The sequence below is a fragment of the Rhea pennata genome, chromosome 6, assembly GCF_028389875.1.
Source record: "Rhea pennata isolate bPtePen1 chromosome 6, bPtePen1.pri, whole genome shotgun sequence".
Classification (NCBI taxonomy): domain Eukaryota; kingdom Metazoa; phylum Chordata; class Aves; order Rheiformes; family Rheidae; genus Rhea; species Rhea pennata.
Window position 1 is genome coordinate 21,166,137 of NC_084668.1, and position 12,872 is coordinate 21,179,008.

General features: G+C 38.1%; 1 protein-coding gene across 1 annotated transcript in view; it reads left to right on the forward strand.

The window, feature by feature from the left end:
• The first annotated feature begins 4,397 nt into the window (after positions 1-4,397).
• Positions 4,398-12,872, forward strand: part of XIRP2 (xin actin binding repeat containing 2) — a 101,506-nt gene continuing 93,031 nt past the window's right edge. Inside the window, exon 1 of the mRNA XM_062578904.1 lies at positions 4,398-4,606. The gene's annotated coding sequence lies outside the window, so the exon portion shown is untranslated. The remainder of the gene's footprint in view (positions 4,607-12,872) is intronic.

Below are 12,872 nucleotides of genomic sequence, written 5' to 3' on the forward strand. Positions count from 1 at the left end.
AGGGGAGAGGATAGGAGAAGCCTTGCTTCAGTGAAAGGGAAACAAAAGGATGTCACAGCCTGGTACTGCCAAAGGGAGAGAGAAGTCTTGGGCCAAATTCTGGTTAGAAAGGAGGTGAAAGCTGTAAGCCAAGAAGCTTTTTCTTATTGCACTCAAAGAAAGTGGATCATGAATTTCTTTTTTTAGAGATTCTTGGGGGGGGGGGGGGGGGGGGAGGAGCCACAATACAGATTTTAACTCAGCCAAATATAAGCATGAATCTGAAGTTAGAAACAAATTGTCTTGCCAAGAATGGAGGTGCTAATGAATTAAGATTTTAGTCAGGATCCCAGCTACCTCAGTGGCTAAGCAGTAGTTGGGTTTCAGTTCCTGTTAGAATTTATTTCTCTTTATTATTTCAGATGCATTTTTTTTTACTTAATCTCATTTTGAATGAAGGATGAAAACTGTTAACTTTGAGTACTTGCTACAGGGCACTTCATGTAGCAGATGTTGAAATCAAACCTCTTGGGGACTGATCTCAGGAAATGAGTAGTAGAGTTCAGCAACTGATGGGAAATGACAGAATGTTAATTTTCCTTTTCAAATGTACTGTGAGAGAGCTGGAAAAAGCTTCTGTGAGAACAGAGAAGGTCAAATGATCAGAAAGATTTGATATCAACACTTAGTGCTTTACCTGCTGGAAGAATTACTGTGCAATTATGGGTACTGCAGTAGGATGCGTTTCTGGATTAAAGAAGTATTTTCTCACTAACAGCTATATAGCAGTACTCCTATATTATAAGTACATTAATATGGTGTGTCTCAGTTTACAATACTGATAGCTGTATCAAATCTAAAAAAAAAGAGCAGCCACCTGTCACAACACCTTTCAGTGCAGCACACACTGATTACCAAGCAATCATTAATTAGCTCCAGTTTGTTTGAAATTCTCCCCAACTGAGCGCTTGCTATTCTTCTGTTTACAGTAGACAGCAATTTTGCTAGTAACCTTAAGAATAAAATACATGAATATCACACTTAATTCGCTCTTTAATTAACATACTCATATTGTATCAGCACACTGACCCCTTTCATTGACTCTTGCTGTAAAATCTTCATTAATTAGATTTTAATGGATCTGGTTTTGAAAGTTCAGCTGTGAAATGTGAGGAAACACTACATCCAATGGCTTTTATTTTGAGGTCTTTCAAAAAAATATATAATTCCTTTTAGCTGTTTAGCATTTCAAGCCATTCTTAACAGAATTATGATGGATTATCATAATGCTGAAATAAGCCCTGATTTTCTTCTACAGAAAGAAGGAACCAAAATATTGACTGTACCTGCAATAATAATATAGTTCTTTATAATACTGCAAGCTTTAATAGGCATGCAGCTAAAATATATTTTAATAAGGAGGTGTAAAACTGTTTAAGGTTTGGGAGTGGCAGCTGCCACAGATCCAAATATCTCACAAGCATCAAGACTAGCCTTCACAGTAACTTCACGCACTTTGATATTGCATCCAATTCACTAGAGCTTGTTTAATATACCTGTTGCAATAGCTACAGACTAATTCTTGCTGTAATTGTATTTTAGAAAAGGTCCTTCTCGATTATTTTTTCAGATGTACAAAAGGGCATATAAAGTAGTTTCCAAAAAAAAAAAAAAAAGTCATAAAAAGCCATACATGTTTTAAAGAAGTAAAAAGAGCAGCAACTTGTAAGAACAAAGTGAAAAAATACAAGTAATTTCAGCATATTTAATAGAAATTACTAATAAGCAATGAATTTAAAAAATGATGAAATATCATTACCATGATGAAATCTGTTAGATCACATGTTGTTTCCATGGAAGGGGCCAGCATGTGTTATTACCAACTTTGATGGATACAGGAGTAGATCCTCCTTTTGCTTTGCCTATGTCCACACCACATCCACAACAGTTTATCTCTTAGTCTATGTATGGTTCAGAGCACAATTCAAACTACTGCTGCCTGTCTCAAGATGGATTAAAGGAGAGCTAAAAAGACCATTAATTTTGCATAATGACTGTTTTCAAAAATAAGTTATCAATCTCTGTCATTTTAGAATTTTCCTAAGTATTATACTCAATATGCAGCACACTAAATTTAACTTTCAAATTAACCAACTTTCAGTTTAACAAAAGCCTAATATGCTACTCCTCAAATTTGGAAAAATAAGAAAGAATTAACTCACTTCATCTCCTTGGTACAGATGCTGCACTCTTGACCTACAAAATGCACTTGTTATCATGTGATCCTCCGAACTTAGTGACCTAAATTATACACTAGTCCTTTTTCCTCTTAACATATTTAAATTTTTTTTAAAAAAAAATCTTTTTAGATATTGGAAGCATATAGTGACTTTGGTAAAATCTGTCTTCCTTAATTTTATTTCATAGCATTCCTGAAGCTTGGAAACTTGTTTAGTTGCTCATGTTCATTTCACATTGAGTCCTTAAACTAAAATTCTAGTAACTATTTATTAATCCAAGATACTTAATTGCTGATCACATTTTAGGAGAAAAACAAAGTAAAACTAATTAAAGAATCAAACATTCGGAATGGATTAATCAAAATCACTTGACAGAAATATATACAGTCATAAAAGCCTTTCCCCTTTATAAATCTGCAGTGTAAGCAGTAACTGGTATATATTCTCCAACTGTTTTCTATATCCTTCATGCGATACCCTCCACTCCTTGCAGCTATAATTGCGGTATTTGACAAAATGCAAGTTCACAGAGGTCAGTGACTCTAAAATTTCTAACTATATGCAAAGTGGAAAAGTAGACTTTGCTAGAATAAATATTTAACAATGTTGACACCTTCACATGGATGAGCAATGTATCAGTACAGAAAACAGGGCTAAACAATTTGTTTTAATAACAGAAATGTTTTAATGCAGTTATCACTCTTCTAACAGTAGCTCTGCTTCATCATAACAAAATCATTGAAATCAGGAGTCTCTTCACTTAAAAAGAACAACCTTTACACCTACTCTTCAATATAAGAGTTGATGCATCAGAGGATTTGTCAGCAGTCTCTTTAAAACATGCACTAGTTATGTATAAAGTTCCAGAAGCACTACTTGGAAAAGATGCTGAATCTGCTCCAGATGGTTTTACCGTTACTAGTTTTTTCAGCTTGGATTGTGCAGAAACAGGGATCAAGGCTTAATTACACTATAGCTTACTCATTCAAGTACTGGAAGTTCCTTTTGCATGTGCAGGCACCACACTGCAAACAAATTTATGCACAGATCTTGTACTTCATGCCCATGATAAAGCCAGATACTGATAGTTCACAGATGTAGATAGGTAAACCTGATCCTTCTTTCGACTCTATATATTCTTGGAAGTTAGCAATTCCTGCTATTTAAAGGAAATTTTTTTTCCTCTTTCCTTTCAAAAACAAATAAACAGGAGTTCAGTGGTTTCTAGAAAACTCACTTAGCTTGGAAGAGGTAATTTAAAGGTCCAAAATTTGTTCAGCTGCACAGGCCTCCAGCCTTGGTGGTCAGACAGCCAGCTGCATACACCTCAGCTCTTCTACAAACACCATTTGAACTAACCTCTCTCAATTCTCTTAAAACCCATGTATCATTTTAAAGCAACATCTCATGTTTGTCATCTGTGTACCCAGGCGTACCCTGGTGGCATCCAAGCACTCAATTCACAAACCTGTGTTTGAGAATCAGATTCCGTTTAGTAAGAATGCACCACACTGACCAAGATATTTTATATAACTGCAAGTAGATTAATTTAAGTTGTTCCTAACAAGGATAGCTTGGATGTGCTCCAAACCATGAACCTGAATAATAACTGTTGGAATTTGAGGTCACTAATGATGCTTTTCCCAGTTATAAACAATGAGGTGTTTGGGGGGTTTTGTTCATACAATAGATCTTCTGTGGGATTGCTGTACTTCTAAGGAAGTGGAGTGGAACTGGCTTTTTCCTGCCCCTGTTTCCTGCTGGCTGGGATCTCCCTTTCCATTGGGAAGTGGCTTATGTCCTTGTCCATGGGCCTGTTCCATGGCCTGTCCCCTGACCCGTGAGGGCTCCTGATCTGCCCCTGCGGTGGCTACGGGTCCACCTCAGCCCACTGCGCGGCATGGGCACCCACGCAGGGCTCGCCTGCTCCTGACCCCACATACGCGTTGCTTTGGCAGGGCACGCTGGAGCTGGCCGAGTTCCCCATGGAGAAGGGCTCCCTGGAGCTCCTCCGGCAGAAATGGGAGTCCGGCGAGGCTCCGAGACCCGGCCCCCGGGGGCACTACGGCCTGGCCGGGAGCCGCCACTGCCGCCGCTCACCAGCCCCAGAGGGGCGGAGTGGCCGCGCCGCCCCGCGGTCCCCGCAGCCGGAGGGGGCCGGCCCCGCAGCCGCGGACGGCCAGGAGAGGCGAGCGGGGGGCTCGGCGCCGGATAAAAGCAGCCGCCGCAACACCGTGGAAAAAGTGCCTGCGGACGGCGGGAGGGCGGAGGTGTTCAAGGAGGAGCTCCTGGGCGGCCCCCGCCGGATCGAGCGCTTCCCCATCGCCCTGGAGGACCTGAGGAGCCGCTTCGAGGCCCCGGGCGGCGGGGCAGCAGCGGGCAGGAAGGTAAGTGCCCGGGCGGGGGGGCACCTTCCCCCTCCGCGCTCCTCGGGGAATGAGGGCCCTGCGGGTCTTCCCCCTGCCTCACCCCGCCCTCTCCCCGCTCTCTGCCGCCGGGGACGGGCAACGCCAGCCCAGCCTGGGCGCCAGAGGACTCGCCCCTGCCCTGCCAGGACGCGCTGGGAAGCGGCTCAAGGGAAGGGAGAACATCCTGCCACCTACCCGACCCCCGCGAGCCGTGTCCAACCCGACGCGCTGCGTGAGCGGAGGAGCGGGAGGGATCGCGGGGCGAGGCGGCGGCGGGGGCACCTGAGGCGGCGCTGTCCGGGACCGGCCGTTGGGCCCCCCGCGGCGCCGCGCCAACGGCACTAACGGTCGCCCGCGCGCTGGGCACGGTTACCTGGCGCCTCACGGGGCAGCGCGTGCCGCGCGGCGCTGTGGCGACGGGCGGGGCACTTGCCGGGTGCGGGCACGTCCCCCCGGTGAACAGAGGCCAACAGACCCTAGTGACGATAAAATCAGTCAGTTTTATTTCTAAAGTACTGAATGGCACCGGTTCTCGTAAGTTCACTCCCTATAAAAACCCAGTTTGCTTTGCCTGCCTTTGTAGATGGTTTAAGTACCTCTAAGAAGAAGTCAGTAGCATGATCTTCCATTACTGATGAAAAAGTGAGTTCATACAGGTGAAGTGCTTTTGCCACGGTTTACTGATGACTTAAGAATCTAGAATTGAAAATTAAGTTTTTGTACAGTAAAAACAAAGCGAGTTCTGAGCAGAAAATGATTCTAGCAATATTAATTTTTTAAATGCTTTTATCTCTTTTGTAAATGTGATGTAAGTAGGTGGAAGTATGCCAAGTGGGTTTTTTTTTTTTTTTTTTCCCAAATGGAATAATGGAATAAAATGAGCAGCAGTTCCCCTCCCATAAAGTTTTCTTTTTTAATATAATGTAGGTTTACAACCATATTTTAAATACTTCCATATTTTCAAGAGGAAACAACCATCAAAAAAGATTTCAGAAGTATCTTGTTTTTTCTGTATATGCAGTTTACAAATAAAATTCACACAAAGAGTACAAACACTTAGGATTTGTGTCTGTGAGGTAGGCCAGTGATCCTGTATTAAATTTCACACCTGTCATCTCAGCATAAATGGAGTTTTGATACTTACTTAATTCTGGTGTCATTCGAGTCCAGAAATGGGGTAGAAAGCCCAGCTTTATGCCATACTCTTTGCAATTTGACTCAGTGTACCTTTTTTACTCAACTGACAAAATTGTTAAAATAACTGTTCTATGCTTAGCACAAGATTTTTTTTTTTTTTTTTTTTTTTTTTTTTTTTGATACAACCTCTGCAACTTAGATGAAGTATGAGGAGCTTTGAGACAACCTCTTAACTTAAAGGGAGAAGCTATGGAGAGGAGACCTGCCTCAGGAAGACTATTCCACTGGTTAAAATCATCACAAAATTTGTTAGTAACTGCAGCACACCCAGCTAACCTGAACTTTGATGGGTCCTGAAAGGGATAGTTCAGTACTGGACAACCTTGATCAGTATCTAATAGCAAATAATATATAGCTTTCCTTACTCTAGTAGTTTCATTCAAGTCTAGATCTTTTGAATAGTTGCTGAATGGCACCATCTGCCAACCTGTTAGATTTGGTAACTTAGTCTGCAATTATGCTTTGCTAGTGCTTTATTTGGGGAGGGGAAAAAAATAAGATATTACGGTCTGAGAGAAGAATTCTCAACTGGAAGTATTTGCATACACTTTAAAACTTTGTGAGCCAATTGCATCTTATTTGTAAAATAGCATTGACTCCTTTTCAACTGAGAAACTTGCTGTCACTTTACACCTTGGTTCTCTGTGACATTATAGGCTTGGACAAATTGCAAACTGTAGTTGTAATAATTTTTTTGCCCAGTTTTTATTCATGGGCTGGCTGTAAATACATTGAGGAAGAAGTATTTCTTTGAGATATTTGAGAAGTTAGCCCTTTTTTTTTAAGCAATTATTAAATGTCATGTCATTTTTTTCTGCATATCTAAAAGGTGCAACCTATTAGATAAAGCAAGTATACAGCTGTCAAAGATTTTTTTTAAACTTCTTTAAAATTAAAAAACACCTTGAAATTTGTGAAGCAGTGATTCATGAGCTCTTTAAAGTCAAATCATCCAGTCTATTTTTCTAATATTATATCCCTTTTGACACTCCTGCGTAGGTTTTGATATAATATCTTTAAACATGTACATTTTTAATACTTTTTCTATTTAAAAGATTTAAGGTGTCTTCAACTTTCTACTTTCATTATAGGCAGAACCCTTAAGGGTTTCAAATACCTGAAACACATTCTTTGAAAGGTAGCAGACCTCAGTGGTAAGGACACTTAATTGTGAGCTAACACACTTTATGTCAGGGTAAGTCATTTAGTGTATACCACCAGACAAATTACCACAAGATGTGGCAACATAGCATCTGTATTTCTGAACAGAGAGAAAAGAGTACAGAAATGCAACAACAATTTAATCAAATTGCCTACTGCCTCTAAGTCATGCTAACTATGAGCACTTTCTCACTGGGACTGAGAAAATGGGTAGAAACAAACAGAGCAGCTCTTCAAATATACTGAGCAGTTTCTGCCCTCTGCGATTCCCTTTTGAAATATTTAGAATCTCATTGCCAGAAGTTCTCTGAAGTTCAAAAACTGTCATTTACAATATCTGCCTTATTTTTTTTCCTCCAGGCTATTTAATTAAACTGTGTGTGTGGTTTGGGTTTTGTGGGTTTTTTCCTTTAAGTGATCATCAGATTGTGATTTTTTTTTCCCTGAATATTTACAACAACAGGCAGACAGGATTTAAGCAGGTAGCAATAAATACTCTCAGATTACTCTTAAGCCCTTCTTTTTTTTGACACATGTAACAGAATACACTTTCAGAGGTTGATAGTGTCTAATAGAATAGGCTACACTTATACCTCATGGAAAATTGTTTTCAGAGGCAGCTCTGCTCATCAGGCCCATAATTTGGCAAGACAAATGGGAAATTTGGCAAATATATGGCAATATACAAAGGCAATTAAAAAAAAAAAGCAAACATGATAAGAAAGGTACCATTTACAGGAATCTTCTGTAAATTGATATCCTTTCTGCAGTTCTCTGACAAGTTGCTTAAGACATGAGTTAGCAATGTTGTGTATTTTTCAAAACTTCACTCTCATTCAGCACTTCTTACAAAAAGTGATCGTAGATAAACAGACTTCTGTACAGAATCAACAACCTTCAAGCACTTCTGAGATTACCAAAAAAAAACTTGTGAATAAAATACTTTTCCAACTGAATTAGAAACATGTTTGTATATCAAAGCTTTTTTTATGGTTAATTTTCTTATTTCAATAAGTCTACATATTTAGAAGGCAGAAAACACTCTGTATTGTATTATTGCTGCTGAGCTACTTCACGAGTCAAATAAGGTGAGGACAAAATAATATCAGGTTAATTAACTGCATTTTTTGATTAAAATCTTGAATGGATCAATAGGAAATGACAAATTATAGCAACAACTAGTGAATACCTATCCTGATAAACCATTTTGAATCTAAATGCAGCACAGTCCTTATGTTACACCTGACTGCTGTGTTTCTACAAGTACCAGCTAACAGGCTGGTGCAGGTTCTGTGATGCTGTGACAACATTGCACCAGGCTTTGACTCCATGTATGAGAGCAACATCAGTCTTGTGCTTTATTATACCGAAATGCTGACACTGCCTTAAGCATAGATACACTACCTAGAGGGAAATTTTAACTGGCCTAGTTCTCCTGAATACTGTTTCATTTAAGAATATAGTTAATATGGCTTTACTTGTGGTATTTAAGATAAGCAACACAGACATTAAAGGATTTTCTTCATCTTGCAGTGGAGAATGTTTTGTTTTAGGGTCTGAAAACTCCCCCCCCCCCCCCCCCATGGTCCATGAAAATAAGTACTTACTTTCTGTCTGGGCTTAACATTTCATTTAATTCTTGTAAATCTTCATTTCCATCTAGAAAGAAAATGTCATCACTTAGGCATACACTCAGCCTCACCTCACTTTCCGAGGGGGCTTACTCCAGGCAGAACCGCAGGATAAGGAACAGCAAGGATATGAAGAGATACTCGGTACTGACAAATGGATTCTCCAAATTACACTTCATCTACTTTTTGTGTACTAGTTTGGAAATAGTAGCATGAAAAAGCTTCAAACACATTCCTAATGCTTTGTCATCCATCCAGATTTAACATATCTAGTAAAGTAAAAACATCGGACATCCAAAAGAAGTCCTCCAAAAAGTGGGTGGGTAGATAGTTCTGACTGCATGACCCTTCTCACAGATGCTTGCCAGTAAAGATACCTAGTTTCCACATCTCTTTGCTTTAACAGCTCCTTCCAATTATTTACCAACCAATGTAACTATGTTAATGGATCATATTAATAGAAGGCAGCAAGTCAAAGTCGCAGTGACATGGGACATGTGATTGGCCATTGACAGCTAACCAACAGTAGTAGGGGCTACAAGTGAATGCACAGAACAACTGCAAATGCTTGTCCAGTCATTATGCAGATAGTATTGATGGCCTTACATCCTCTAAGCTAAATAAACTGTTGATTAAAAATTACAGTTTTATTGACCTTTCATGTTCATAGTGAAAATGCAGGATACTGAAAAGTTTAAAAATTTTAATTTGGGCAGATTTGTTTATATATGTGGCTAAAAACTTATTCACTATGCTTTACCTTTTCTGCATGAAAACCAAAGTGTTCCTCTAGGTTTTGGTTGTTGGTATAGTATTTGCAAGAACAGAGTATTTTATAACTTCCACATTGATAACTTGATAAGTGAGGAATCATGAACTTAAAGAAAAGTCCTCTTTGAATAACTTGTGCCCTACTTCTTGAGCAAAGATATATAAATAAATATATAATAAATTTGTATGTATATACACACACACACACATATTCAATATCACAACTTTATATGCCACACCAGTCTTCAAAACCAGCCAGATAAGTTCTCATTTAGTCAACAACCAGCATGAAAGTTGCTTTGTAGAAGTATGTAATAAAGTTCTTAGGCACTAGTAGTTTTGACTAGATCTCTTCTCTATTTTTCTGTTGCTTTTTGTGCTGTGCACTGATAAAATGTTAAAATGAAATGTTTGATACAATTTTGTGGAATCATTCTATAAAAAAAGTATTTATTTGAAACATTAGAATTCTAATAACTACTTAAAAAGACAAAAAAGGAATACTTATTATTTACTTTCTTTTGTTAATCTTCTAGATTGTCTTTTTGTTCTTTTCTAGTGCATTTCTGCACAGTTCAATTCTTCCTCTTCACTTTTTTGCCTTTGTTATTGGCTTTTTCCCTTCTTCTAGGTGTATTCAGGTAAATGTTCTTACTCCTAGATGTTTCCTTCTCTGTCACCATATCTCATTGTTTCTCTCTTGGTTCTCTTTTCTCTCACTCTTCAATGCTAACTCTTAATAGTGTCTTTTTTCTAAAATAGCTCACTTTCTCCTTTTTTTTTTTGCCTTCTCTTTCTCTCCCTTCTTCTCAATTCTTTGCTGTCTTCACCATTTTCTGGCTGCTGCAGAATAACACTTCCTGTCCATGTACTCATTTATTTACCCGTTTACTCATTTGAGCAGTACATATCCCCTCCCCCCCACACCCAAAAAAAAGGACATTTGATTGGAAACATTGTTTGTACTGTTATGAAATGCTGTCACTTAAGCTTTGTCCTAATGGCTTTACTTATGGAGAAAAAGCTAAGAAAAGATAGATTTGAACATAAGTCTATACAAATTCAGTCATTAATATCAAAGGTTTCTGATGCTGAAGAAGTATGGATGCTTAAGCAGAGGTCATTCACTCACAGATCCTGACAACACAGACCAGAAGCTAGACAAGATTTCAGAAAAATCTGTCAAGCACAGTGAACACACAGGAGTTCTGTGAAAGGAGTCTTCTGAAATGAAATGTTGCAGCCAAATGAGTACACGTGCTACCAAAGACATTAACATCTACATACAAGAGGTAAAGACACATAAAAAAAAAAGTGGAAATTACTGATTCATCCTTTGATAAGACTGAATAAGCATGAAAAAAATGTGATATGATCCACAGCAGTCTTAGGCTTTACATGTAGCCTGTTCACTACCAGACAACACTATCCAGGGAAAGAGTACATTCCGTTACTGTTATCTGTACATAGTTACCTCTATATACAGATCATCTCAGCAAAGGTCTGAGTTTACTTTTCGTATCTGTGACACTGAAACAAAAGAAAAATCTGCTGATATCTTATCCACTTCATAATCCAAGTTCTACTGAGTGAAAGCAGTACTTGTTCTTTAATTTGTAAATTAATCAAGCCTTCACAAAATAAAATTTGTCGGTCACTTCAAAAGTTAGCAATATGGTTATGAATTACCTTATGTATTTTTACTGTTTCTATAGCTCATCTCTCTGAGTGCCAGTTCTGAGAAAGTTACTCTACATGCCAACAGTGTTTCTACCATCAAGGTCTCTAATGGAATACTTCTCTCTAGGGCTGCACTGGTTATTATAGCTAAGGTAGAAAAGTTCATTACATAGTATTCTATGATCTTCTTGCACACTCCTAATATATAACTATGAATATGATCATTATTAGTATACCCTCTCCTAAACTGTATTTTTAAACAAATATTCATGAATTTCATTCAAGTCACAGATTATTATTATTATTAAATATAATGTGATAATTGCTATTAGCATAATCTTTGCTAGAAGACTTCTATATGAAATTGCTTCAGTTCAAAGATTCTTTACAGTTAAAGTATTTTAACCTGCATTGTGAGTATCTGAATTTTCTCAAACAACTGGTATAGCAGTCATCTAGTGTTTCAGTAAACAGAAAATTGTTTATACATTATATGTTTTAATGTTCATTTGAAGCACTTGAACCCTTCAAAGTTTTAATCTTGGCTAAAATTCTCAAATGTTGGATAACATACTATTAGCATACTTAAAAAAAAAAAAAGTGACAAAAATCCTGTTAAACGGATTTTTTTTTCTCCAAGCTTTTGCAAATGGATACACAAGTAGTCATTATCTATTTGCAAAAAGCTATAGCAAAATAGTACTAAAACCAGACATTCTATCAATCATACCTTCTTCTCTTTGGTTACAGAGGAAAAAATACCAATAATGTAATGAAGTAATTGGTTTCAGTCATGGACTCAAACACGACATTCTTTACCCTGTTTTTGTAGATTACCTGCTTTTATGGCATGTATCTATAGCACATGTGTGTGCCCACATTTCTGTTCACTCTAGAAACAATATCCAAGTTTCTACAACCTCTAGTACTAATCAGGATAAAACCTTTCTTGAATAGATCTGGTTTCATTAACATTAACAGCATTGTTGCCTAAAGCAAAACAAGACTTGAAGACCTGTTAGATCAAGTTAAATATATCTGTGTAGACAAACTGATGTCTAATTACCTATTCACATAGTCCTATTTTTGTAGTACCTGTGTAACTCCTCCAGCAAAGCGAAAATGAAGCACTAAAAGGAAAACTTTCTTCTTATAATACAGTAAGATTTTTTTTTCACTATGAATGAACAAAGCATGAATAAAGATTGAGTTTATAAGCCAAATTCTCCTAAACCACTGTTCCTTGGTTCTGATGGAGCCTACCTGTTTTAGGAGCTTATGGATAATGTATCATAGAATCATGGACCACTAGGACCAGCCCCCAAAGGTTTCTCATAGCTGAGCAGAGACCTTGAACTAAACTGTTGTGTTTAGTTCGTGACCCTGGGAGTGATAAATAGGGAGCAAAATGTTGGATTACTGAGTTCATTTCATATGGGTCTTGTAATACTGATTTAATAACCTAGTGATTTTTACACTATTTGGGGTTCTGTTCAGCTTCATTCCTAGATTTACTGTGCTGCACTAATCAAACCTAGAAGCTTCATTATTTTTATTGGTATTATACTTGCAAGATACTTTTGATACTTGTTTGAAGGCCAATTAAAAGGGGAAAAAACAAAAATTTTTTTATGTAGTTGGAATCCCCATTCCTTTGGACCCTGGTACATTTAGCTGTTGAATAATTGTCCTTTGGCCCTCTACTGCATGTATCATATTACACATTCAGCTATCTTTTCTGTATGCTTCATTTTTGCCTTTCTGCTCTTGGGTGATTTTTGCTTTCAGATATATTGTAGATGTGG